At 41.3% G+C, this 12,184-nt stretch overlaps 1 pseudogene; it reads left to right on the forward strand.

Annotated features, from left to right (window-relative positions):
* Positions 1-11,380, forward strand: part of LOC133823689 (cytochrome P450 71B35-like) — a 49,458-nt pseudogene extending 38,078 nt beyond the window's left edge.
* Positions 11,381-12,184: the final 804 nt, after the last annotated feature.

A 12,184-nucleotide genomic window follows, 5' to 3' on the forward strand; every position in this document is an offset into this window, starting at 1 on the left:
CTTTGTCACTTTTGGAGACAATTCAAAAGGAAAAATCTTGGGCATTGGTGATATCAGTAACATATACTCTCCATGTATAAAAAATGTGCTTCTTGTTGATAACCTTAAACATAATTTACTTAGTATTAGTCAACTATGTGATAAAGATTTTCGTGTTGTTTTTGAATCCTCAAAATGCTCCATTGAAAATGCTTCAACCAATGAAGTTATTTTTGTTGGAGAAAGGAAGGATAATGTTTATGTTATTGATGTTGATTCCTTTGATAGCAAAAATAAATTTTTAACCGTTATGAATGATAATTCTTGGTTGTGGCATAGAAGATTAGGACATGCTAGTATGGATTCTACTATTATAGAGTAATGCCCTTCGGACTGAAAAACGCTGGTGCGACTTACCAGCGATTAGTTAACCACATGTTTAAGCAATTGATCGGAGTAAACATGGAGGTGCACGTGGACGACATGCCGGTAAAGTAAAAAAAGGTAGAAGGACATGTAAAGGATTTACAAGAGTGTTTCAACGTTCTGAACAGATATCAGATGAAGTTAAATCCTCTCAAATGTTCCTTCGGAGTGGGATCAGGGAAATTTTTGTGGTTCATTGTTAATTCAAGAGGAATCGAGGCCAACCCCAACAAGATCAAAGCCCTGATCGACATGAAATCGCCGATGAAAATTAAGGATGTGCAAAGTTTAACTGGGAGAATTGCCGCACTAATTAGATTCATTTCCAATTCGACGGATAAATGCGTCCCTTTCTTTAATCTACTCAAAGGCAACAAAAAGTTTGAATGGACCGGAGACTACGAACAGGGTTTCCAAGCCTTAAAAGCCCACATGGCACAGCCTCCTGTTTTATCAAAACCCATAGATGGAGAAACTTTGTTCATTTACCTGGCGATCACCGAATTTACTGCTAGTGCAGTACTAGTATGAGAAGAAGAAGGCGTACAAAAGGCGGTTTACTATGTGAGCAAAAGGCTAATCGGGGCCGAGTTGAGGTATCCTCCCATCGAAAGATTAGCCTATTGCTTAATCTTGGCCTCAAGGAAGTTACGTCCTTACTTCCAAGCCCATCTCATCACAAGCTTAACTGACCAGCCCATTCGGCAAGTGCTGCAAAGGCCAGAGGCAGCTGGGCGCTTATTGAAATGGGCAGTCAAACTCGGGCAGTTTGATATCACATATTCACCGCGAGCAGCAGTAAGAGGACAAGTCTTGGCTGATCTTATCTCTGAATGCACTGAGCTCCCTGACGACGAGTAGTGCAAAAAACCTAGTGCGCCTGAGCCCCAAGTTGAAGTTCCTTCGTGGAAGTTATTCACGGACGGATTGTCCAACGAATCTCACGCAGGAGCAAGAGTGATATTGATAACGCTAGAAGGGCATCAATTTCACTGTGCTATTAGGTTCGATTTCACCGCATCAAACAATGAGACCGAATATGAAGCACTCCTCGCAGGGCTAAGGTTGGCCAAAGACATGAGTATAAAAGTGCTTGATATTTACAGTGATTCACAGCTGGTAGTGAATCAGGTCTTAGGGGAGTATCAAGCATGGGGCCTCAAAATGGTGGCCTACTTAAACAAGATTAAAAATTTGTTGGCATAATTTGAGAAGTATACCCTCCAACAAATTCCCCGAGATCAGAATTAAAATGCAGATGCTTTAGCCGAACTCGTGAGTGAAAAAGGCACTGACACTTTAAATATAGTGCCAGTAGAAAGATTATGCGAGCCGAGCATATGAGCAGGCGAAACCAATATGGAAATCTAGATGGAGGATACATGGATGGCACCATACTGGGAGTATCTAATGAATGGTGTACTACCGGCAGATAGAAACAAAGCCAGAACTCTGCAGAGACAGGCTACTAGGTATATATTGGTCGATGGTATTCTTTACCGAAGAGGATACTCCATGCCACTGCTCAGATGTGTTACACCAGAAAAGGCTAAAGAACTAATGAGGGAAGTACATGAAGGCTTCTGTGGGGATCACGCTGGGGGGCAGAGGTTGTCGAAAAAGATTCTGAGGCAGGATTATTTCTAGCCAACTATGAATGAAGACTCAATGGAGTTTGTGCGAAAATGCGATAAATGTCAGAGATTTTCCAAGATCCCATGCGCAGCTCCCAACGAGTTAAAGCAGATGCAGAGTCCTTGGCCTTTCGCAGTATGGGGTATAGATTTGATTGGATCCTTGCCAACGGGAAAGGGTGGAGTAAAATACGCGGTCGTAGCAGTCGTCTACTTCACCAAATGGGCTGAAGCTGAGCCGCTCGCTACCATAATGACCAAGAAAGTTCTTGAATTTGTCATCAAGAACATTGTTTGCCGATATGGTTTGCCCCGAAAAATTGTCTCAGACAACGTCACCCAGTTTGACAGCGACTTACTCACAGACTTCTGCGAAAGGCATGGAATCGTCAAAAGCTTTTCATCAATCGCACATCCACAAGAAAATGGACAAGTCGAAGCAGTAAACAAAACACTTAAAGATACCTTGAAGAAAAGGCTCAAAGATGCTAAAGGAGCATGGCCAGAATAGCTGCCTGAAGTACTGTGGTCGTATAGAACTTCTCATCGATAAGCGACAGGTCATACCCCGTTTTCCTTGGCATATGGGTATGAAGCTATGTTGCCCGTCGAGTTAGATCCGCCCTCACATCAATGAATCACATACGACCAAGACCAAAATAGCCAACTGATGATGGAGTCCTTAGACTCGCTTGAAGAGAAACGGGAAAGAGCCCAACTCCGAGTAGCTGTGTACCAGCAAAAAGTCGCCCGATATGTTAACTCAAAGGTGAAAGAAAGAAAGTTCAACGTCGGAGACTTAGTACTTCGACGAGTTTTCTGAAACACCCGTGACCCAACTGTTGGAGTGCTCAGACCAAACTGGGAAGGACCTTACCAGATTGAAGAAGTCCTTCATCCAGGCACCTATAAGCTTGCACGCTGAAATGGAGATCTAGTTCCACGCTATTGGAACGGAGAACACTTGCGCAAGTATTATCAATAAACAGTCCTTTTTAAAGGATTGGCTTGTATTAATTTTTACTTCTTACAAGTTTTGAAAAAGGGTTAGCCATGTTATATAGCTAATCGCTTATAAGTGTAAGATCTTTTTAAGATCACTCGTAAAGACATGTTTAGTCCATTTTAATACGAGAATTATAAGGGACTGTGCGCAGCCAGTCATTCTTGCCAACCTTTGTAAATTTTTTTACAAGTATTTGTTCATTATGTGTGTTGTTATGTTGTATTATAAGTGTTGCATTTCCTACCAAGCAGTAATGTTCGTACAGGTCGTGGTCAAGGCAAGTGACCAAGGACCTAAAGCTCCTCAGTCACTTGGGGGGCATATAAGGTACACCGATAGCAAACCATACCAAGAGGTATGTAAACACATGAACAAAATAAGTGAAAGCATGCTACGGTACTTAGAGTATTTTTCAAAATTCATATTTTGTCAAATCAAGCCAAAGTACTATGCTAGGTTCGGTCATGCGAACATATATTATAGTAAAAAGAAAATATTATAATATCAAAAGGATTTCTTTTACACCGCGAGGAGTACTGCTCGGATGTAACTGTTCAAATAAAAGAAAAAGTAACTGCCCTTGCAACAACAAAAACAAATTTTCTTTACAGTACGGCCCGTGGGCTGTGTAAATGAAATAAAAAAGGAAAACAATTCTTAAGGAGTTGGAGGTTTGTGAGGAGTGCCTTGGTTAGCTGAAGGACCAGCTTCAGCATCCGCACCATCAATCCCCCCTGCTAGGGAGATCTCTGGAGAGACAGGCACTTTGGGATTTTCTTCTTCTTCCAGCCGGATGGCGCACTGCGCCATCAGAGTCCTCTTCAAACGTTCAGACAGGTAGTTGAATTTAGCCTCCCGGTTATGCTTCCAGAATTCGTAGAAGCAGAGGTGAGTAGCTTCCTTGTACTTCTTCAAATCCCTCGCCCCAGCCTCCTTGAGCTCCCGCACTTGTTTTCCAAGCTCCTCCGCCTCCTGCCTGCTGCCAATCAGATCAAGCTCAAGCTGAACACATTCTTGATGGTTGAGCTTGGCGCTTTCCTTGAACTTTTCCTTGGTTTCGTTGGCTTTCCTCAAGATCTCCCGAGTTTCCAGCAACCCCTGGGTCAGATTAGCTTTGTCCTCGCACAATTGTTCTTTCTGTTTGGACAGCTCCTTATTCTCCTCGAGCAGCTCATTGTTGGCGGCCTCGAGTGCGTGCTTACTCTCGACAAGCTTGGAGTCAAAGTTCTTTCCCCGAGAAACCAACGCCCCAATACGGCGCCAGCCAGCAGTTAAAGTCAGCAGCCCCTGAAGACAGAGAATAAGATAAAGTAAGGACGAGGAATAAAAAATAAATGCTAGGGTAGAAGGAGTTAACTTACGCTGACTATCTCGTTCAGCCCTCTATTGACAACTTGATTAGCCTCCATGGAGACAGTTTCAGTAATGGCTGCCTGGTTGCGTTTGTGCTTGGAGAGCTTGTATATCCTCTCCCTGGTTGAGCGCCACGAGGCTGGGCAGGGAGCCTTCGGGCTGGGTGTTCAATGCCTCCCTGTTAGGAGCCTTAGAAGAAGGCTGGGGGTCAGCAAGTGTAATGCCTCCCGGGAGGGCCATAAATGATTTATTATGATATTTAATGATTATATGCATGTTTACGTGAATTATATTATTATATGATGGTGAATGCATGCATATGGGCTCATATTTGTAATGCAAGGGCATTTTGGTAATTTGGCCATTGTGGGCGTACTTGTTTATTTTGGGTGCGTGATTGTGATTAATTAGTATAGCCACATTATAAGGTGGATTGGCTCGAGCTATCGACATGAGACGATCATGAGGTGTAAGTGTTCGGTCTAGTCATAACGGGTTTAAGTTCGGGGCTCGGGATGAGTCTCGCGGTGAATTTAATGATTAGAGCATTACCGGGAATTAAAGGGTAATGGGATATGATTTACTGGTATTTGGGAATATTGAGAATAGCGAGAATTGGAGATCATTAATTATAATTAACGAGATAGGCGAGAAAGGACGGTTTTACCCTCAGAAGACTTTAGAGGGGTTTATTTGGCTTAGGGGTATTTTGGTCTTTTGACCCTAAGGATATATATGACATAAAGGGCTGTAGAAAACAGAGTAAAAACAGAGCCATCCTCATCCTCTCTTCCTTCCTCTCCCGTACAAGATTTTCCCTTCTCTTTTCATTGAATTTTGAGAGCCCAAATCAAGAAGTTAAGCTTGGAAATCAAAGGTGGTAGCTAGGAGACTTGTTTCAACCATTAAAGGGGATTCAAAACAGGTTTCAAGGTGAGTTTTATACTTTGGTTTCAGGTGTTGCTCTGATTTCAAGTTTTGGTTTTCAGCTTTTGATACTTGTGAGAAGTTTGGATTCAAAGGGGTTTTGATGGATTATAGGATTGGGTTTTGATGAGGGGAGGTTATGGGTGTTGTCTAGGGGTTTAATTGTATGTTAGGAAGAGGTTTTATGAAGGTTTGAGGGGCTGGTTCTAAGGGAAAACGCAGGGGCAATTCTGAGTTCGCATGCTGGTTTTAGGCTGAACTGGGCTCGGTGCCGCGGCACGGCTTTTGCGTGCCGCGGCCCAAGCGTGTTTGGCAGATGGGGCTTGGGGGCGTGCCGCGGCACAGCTTTTGGGGGCCGCGGCCCTTAAGGCCAAATTTGCTAAAAAGTGGTTTTTAGCTTAGGGATTCTTACCATAGGCCTCGGGGTTGGACCTGGTACCCGGTTGGGTAGTATTTGAGGTCTCGGGGGCTGGGATTTGGTTTGGGAACCCTCAGTTATCATTTTTATTAATGATACCTTATATTTGGTTATGACTAGGTGACCGCTAATGGACTAGAAGTTGATCGTTCTCAAGGGTCGTTCTTTTAATCGTTCTAGCTTGACATTGAGGTAAGAAAAATGCACCATGTGTATATGAGACATGCATGGTTATTATGATGCATGTTGGTTGATTAATGAGTACGTCATGTGTGGTTATTATTGATGAATGTCGGTTGATTATTATGTATTACATGCATGGCTATTCTTGATGCATGTTGGTTGGTTATTAAACGTGACATGCATGGCTGTTATTGATGCATGTTAAATTGCTGGATTTATTGCATATGATGCATGAGAAACATGTGTTTGGGACATGCGTTATATACTGAGTATGACACTGTTCAGAGCTTGAGCCTCTGTGTTTATGCATGGCCCTGATAGCACTACTACCTGTTTGGTAAGCATGCTAAATGCCTCATTTATGGATGTGGAACATGTGATATGTGATTGGTGGCATGTCTTACTAGTGAAAGACACTACTAGTCAGGGATCGACTCTAGAGTCGAGAATTATGCATTGAATGGCTCTATGGCGTTAATGCCAGACCGACCATAAGGTCAAAGAACTTATAAGCGCTTGCCTGGTCTACGACCAGATGACTTTAGCCAAGGTATATGACCCCGGTGACCGTTTGTCACATGGCTGAGGGACGTTGTCCATAGTTTCGACTCTAGGGTCGTGAGGAAGGTTATGTTGGTGACTAATCACCTTGCACCTGTCCTAATCAAACTTATGAAAGAATCACTTATCGTTTAAGCTCTAGTGACCCTATCATCACATGGCTAGAAGGAGCGATGCTCATTATTGTGACTTTTGGCTATTGTCACCTATTTGCTTGGACTGATAGTCCTGAATGGTTATTATGATTGTTGTTGATATTATATCATGCTTTATTGTGTTTTCTTGCTGGGCTTCGGCTCACGGGTGCTACGTGGTGCAGGTAAAGGCAAGAGGAAGCTGGACCATCCTTGAGTTGGAGAGTTTAGGTGATGGTGTGTACATATGCAGCTGCTCGTCCGCTACGGCCGAGGTTTAAAGTGGAACTAGGGTTGAACCCTGTTTTGCCGCCTAGGACGGCTTATTATATATATTTTCTATAATAAACTCTGAAACTTTATTCTCGGGATCCCAATGTATATATATTAAACGTTCTAGTGAAACGTTACAACTTATCCAAAATGTTTAATCCCTAAACCGCTAATCATACTTAGTTCACGATTTTGGCCAAATGACTCGATTAGCGAGTTTAGCACTGTTTACAAGGCACACTGTAACAGTCCCTGGAGTTGGGGCGTTACAGCAAGAGTGGGAGACTGCTGCTCGGGGGAGGGCGGAGGTAGTGAGTTCTCCTTTGAGGGGGCGGTGGCTGAAGCATTTTCTGTTCAAGCCTTCTTCGAGGGAGTCTTGCTGCTTTCCCCTCGAGCCCTCTTACTATCCTTCTTCGGGACAGAAGAGGCAGCAGCAGCCTGGTAGTGCTCAAAAACATCTTTAGAGTCCATATCTGCACAAAAGGAAGCGACACGAGCAATGAGACTGAATGGTCACGTAGGGTAAAAGAATGAAAGTAAAAGGATTACAAGTAGAGTACCCACGCTAAAACTACTGGTCGTTACATTATTTACTGAACTACCTACTGCCTGGAAGAAATTTGAATTTAAGGAGGGAGCATTCTTAAAGTTTCCATCCCCATCAAATAGATGAGAGGGAATTGGCAAATGTTTTAAAAGCAGGATTTGTATATCGTTTTCATACGATGTGTCGTCAGAGTGTTCGGTAGGCTCAGCAGCCTTTTGTTTTCCTTTGCCCACAGGAGCCGAAGGTCTCTCTGTTCGGTGAGAGACGGTGGGTTCCCTAATCGTAACCCCAGTTGTTCTCCTCCGCGGAGGAGACGCTTGGGGCTGCTACTCGGGTTCCACTTCGGCATGAGCATCTTCCACCGAAGATTCACTCGTCGCTGGTTGAAGATTCCAGAGGCCGGCCAGCCTAAGGTTAGCCTCTGTAACTAAATTTTTTACACTATTATCAGCATTCGGCATGTTGGCTAAGAGTGTCGCCCTTGACTCCATCCCTGGAGTTGGGATTGGACGCAACCAAGGGCCTGAAACACATTGAAAATTCAGGACATTGTGGAAGAAAAACACCAAGTGAAGAAGCTAGCGACGTGAGAATTTTTACCTCCTCGAGTGAAGGCCAAGTTGTCTGCAACCAAGTCGGGTGTAAGGAAGTATTCTTGGTGATACCTCCCCACATTGGAGATGTGGGTAGTATCAGTGAGGAAGGTGCGCCTAGTTTCTTGGTAGCAAAAATGGGAAAACCCCGTGCCTTCTTGGTTAGGGTTGGACTTAAGGTAAAAAAGGAAGTTGACCTCGTGGGGGGTCGGCTCTTGCCATTTTTTAAATTTATAAAGGATATAGAGTGCGGCAAGCATTCTATATCCATTTGGGGTAATTTGAAAGGTGGCAACTCCAAAATAATTTGCCACCCCCTGAAAAAATGTGTGAAGAGGCAAAGTGGCACCTGCCTCAATGTGAAACCGCGACCAGGCGCTGTAGGCCCCGCCTGGCGAGTTGGCCCTTTGGTCGAGGGAAGGTTTGACCAGGGTCACCCCTGTCAGCTTATATTTATTTAAGTAGTTGGCGATCATCCTCATCGTCACTCTACTCTCAGGAACAACATGCCACTCGACATCCGGCTGAGCAGCATGTTGAGGACGGGCATGCCTTTGCACATTGGCGTCAGGAGCATTCTCGCTTCGACCACTGGTCGATGGGGCATCAGCAGTAGGCTGGCAGGAGGTGTTAGGGATTTTTATTTTTTGAGCTTTGGTTTTGGTACGAGCCATCCTTTGGGTTGGAATTGGAGAGGTATTTGGGCTAAGGCGAGAGAAAGGAATGTCTGGTATCAAAGTAGAGGGGTGTTCTTCACCTTCAAGCAACTGAGCTAGGAGGTCGTCTTCAATGGGTCTTTCTCCTCCCCAAGGGTCTTGCATATGAACTGCAAACAGACAAAGGAGGAGATAAGACATGTAGCCTGGGGATTTATGTGGGGGATTGGGATAACGTTGCTCGCGTCTATTGACCAGCAGCATCCTATCCATACACTAAATTTGGTGCTAGTAGTTTGAAAAACGGATCAAAAAGGAAATAAAATGTTTTCTGAAAAGAAACTTTTTCAACTCCTAAAGGGCGGGAAAAAACCCAGTTTTTCGACTAGCTTAAAGATCGAATGTTTACGTCAATTTTACGCCCTAAATCTATGATCCTTACTATCAAACTAACTCCTAACTTATATAAAGCAGAAATACACTCTCTTATCAAGCATCAGACCGTTTATACAAGATCCTCACAAATTTCTGCTCAAGAACGCAAGAAATCACATAACACAGTAACAATATGCATGGCATCATGAAGAGTTTAAAAGTCTAAGAGATTACTTGGGTAAAGGTTGGAGGTTCAGAAAAATAAAAATTTTGCGTCGGAAAGGTCTTTGACAGGACGCCTGGATTTTTCAAAATTCTGGGCTCCGGAACAAAGCTCTGGGAAAAGTTCTTGGCCGAAAATAGTGAGTAAAGGATTATAAGAGAGATGAGGAGGTTACTTATAAAGGATGAAGTATAGCAAAAAGTGGCAATCATGACTTTCCCATTTTCGAAGCGTTGGGGAGTGTATAAGCCGTCAAATTGGTTTCTTGAAAACCGAAAAGGCTTGATTAGACATAATTAAGTCACGGTTTTCAAAAACGCACAAAGACTCTGACAGATTTCGTGGGGCACATGAACGATTGTTTCCTAAAGTTTCTTTATTACTGGTCGCACTAAACAAACTTGGGGGGCAAATGTTATCCAAAAAACAGGCATGGTTGACATGGCAGGCATTCAATACACGTGGCTGACACCTGGCGGAAGTCTTGTTCGACCATCGACCAGAAAGATTTCTATGGCACAACGCTCAAATGTTATGCACGACCAGCTTGGTCGTATACTCACTATATTTGGAGAAAATCTTGTGCAGTTATGATCATATCCGAGATTGTCTCCCATGATTTCCTTAGTATCCGATTATTTAGGGAATAATATATGTAACAGATTCCTGTAATCCTCCTTGAGCCTATAAATAAGAAAAGGATAGCTCAAAGGAGGGGACTTTTTGCTTTTTGATTACTAGAGATTACAGATTTACGAGGGAATTAGAGCTAATACATTACGATATATTGTTTATTCTTCAGAGGTTGGTGAAACTCATAGAACCCTAGTTCTTTGATCACTCCTTTGAGATCTCATATCAATAATAGCTCAAGTGGACGTAGGTTATTACCAGTTTCTGGGGCCGAACCACTATAAATTCTTGTGTGCTTTACTGTTTTTGTCATTATATTCATTCAAACATATTTGTCCACATCAAGCATTTAAAATTGAAAAGAGTTATTTAATTTTTTTATTAATTAATTTTATTTTTTAAAATAAAATAATTAGTTGTTTTTTGACACGTGGCCCTATAAAGTATTGTTGCGTGTATCTTAGTTGGCATTTAAATTGCTTACATGACATTTAACACATAAAATGAGCAATTTGCAACAAACTATTAACAGAATGAGGTTTTACCACCAATTTTTTTAATTGGGGGGGTTTGTAGCAATTTTTGTAAAAGAATATGAGGTTTTACTACAAATAACCCTACATATTATATAGAAAGACTCTTAAGCCACCATGTATGGATTTTATTGTGTATGGGCTGAAACTCATGTATTAAAATAAAAAATAAAAACCTCAATTGATTCAGGTCTTTATATGTTTTGGGTAATTTTAATCCTATTCTAACACATTATTCTTTTAAGCGTGAGTTTCACCAATCATGGCTTGACTACTAATATATCTCTTGTTGCAGAATATGTTTCTTGGTGGGGTAGATACTGGTGCAATCACCATGGTGTGGGCAATGGCAGAGCTAGCCAAGAGACCTAAACTGGTGAAGAAGGCTCAAGATGAAGTTAGAGCTTGCATTGGAAACAAAGGAAAAGTCACAGAAAGTGACATGATTAGCTTCAATACCTCAAAATGATAGTCAAAGAAACTTTTAGATTGCACCCTCCAGCTCCTCTACTTCTTGCAAGAGAGAGCATGTCACACTTCACCGTCGATGGCTATGATATTAAACCAAAAACAATTATTCAAGTGAATGCTTGGGCGATTGGACGAGACCCCGAGAGCTGGAAAGATCCTGAAGAGTTCATCCCAGAGAGGTTTTGGGATAGCTCCATTGATTTTAAAGGTCAACATTTCGAGTTGTTGCCATTTCGATCGGACGAAGCGTATGTCCTGCCATGTACATGGGAACAACAATAGTTGAGCTTGGCCTTGCCAATCTCTTATACAGCTTTGACTGGAAATTTCCTCGTGGAATGAAAGAGCAAGATATCAACATGGATGAGTTTGCTGGTCATTCTCTTACCATCTCCAAGAGAACTGCTATCAAGCTTGTCCCGTTGATTTATCTACTGCTCAAAAAATTAATATAAGTGTGTGTTATGTTTAAATGAAAAATAAATTGATTACTATGTATTTTTCAGCTTGTCTTCTTTAGTTAATCCTGAGACATATTCTAGTATATACGTATATATATATTGAATTCGATTAATAGAACTGATTATACGCTATAAATATATATGTAGCATAATTATTTTAATATTAAATATTGGATTAACATCAAGGATCTATGTTTATATTTGTTAATTAATATTTCTAAAAATAAATTTTGATTTTTTCAAATTTTTTTGAAAAGTTACCTAATGAAATACGTGTTTTTATTATGAAAATATAATATTGTAAACTTTTTATTTTTTAAATGCATGTTAATTTCTAAATATAACTAGTGTCTCTCATTTTTTGCGAACAACATTAATTATGACAAAAAATATATATAAATACAAAATTAATGTAGCAAAAAAATATTTACTTGTTGGTGACTTTCTATATTAAGTCACAATATTGCCACATCATTGTTCGTAAGAAGTCTTCCAAATATATATATATATATATTTTTTAGTTTAATAAACAATTCATATTGGATCTCGGTGGAGTGTGTATATAACAGCATATGGACAATGCGTATTATAACGAACAATACGTGATGCTTAATGCTCTAAAGCATCCTGTAATTCAACACTTCCTCTTAAGTTTTCTTTGAAAGTAATGGGTGATATTCATTAATAGGATCAAATTCGACAATATACATAATATGTTGAATGACTTACAAAGCATCCTGTAATACAAGCTTTTTGAGTCGTTTATAATGTTCACATTCAAATAATTATCAATTCCAA

The sequence above is a fragment of the Humulus lupulus genome, chromosome 3 (assembly GCF_963169125.1).
Source record: "Humulus lupulus chromosome 3, drHumLupu1.1, whole genome shotgun sequence".
Lineage (NCBI taxonomy): Eukaryota > Viridiplantae > Streptophyta > Magnoliopsida > Rosales > Cannabaceae > Humulus > Humulus lupulus.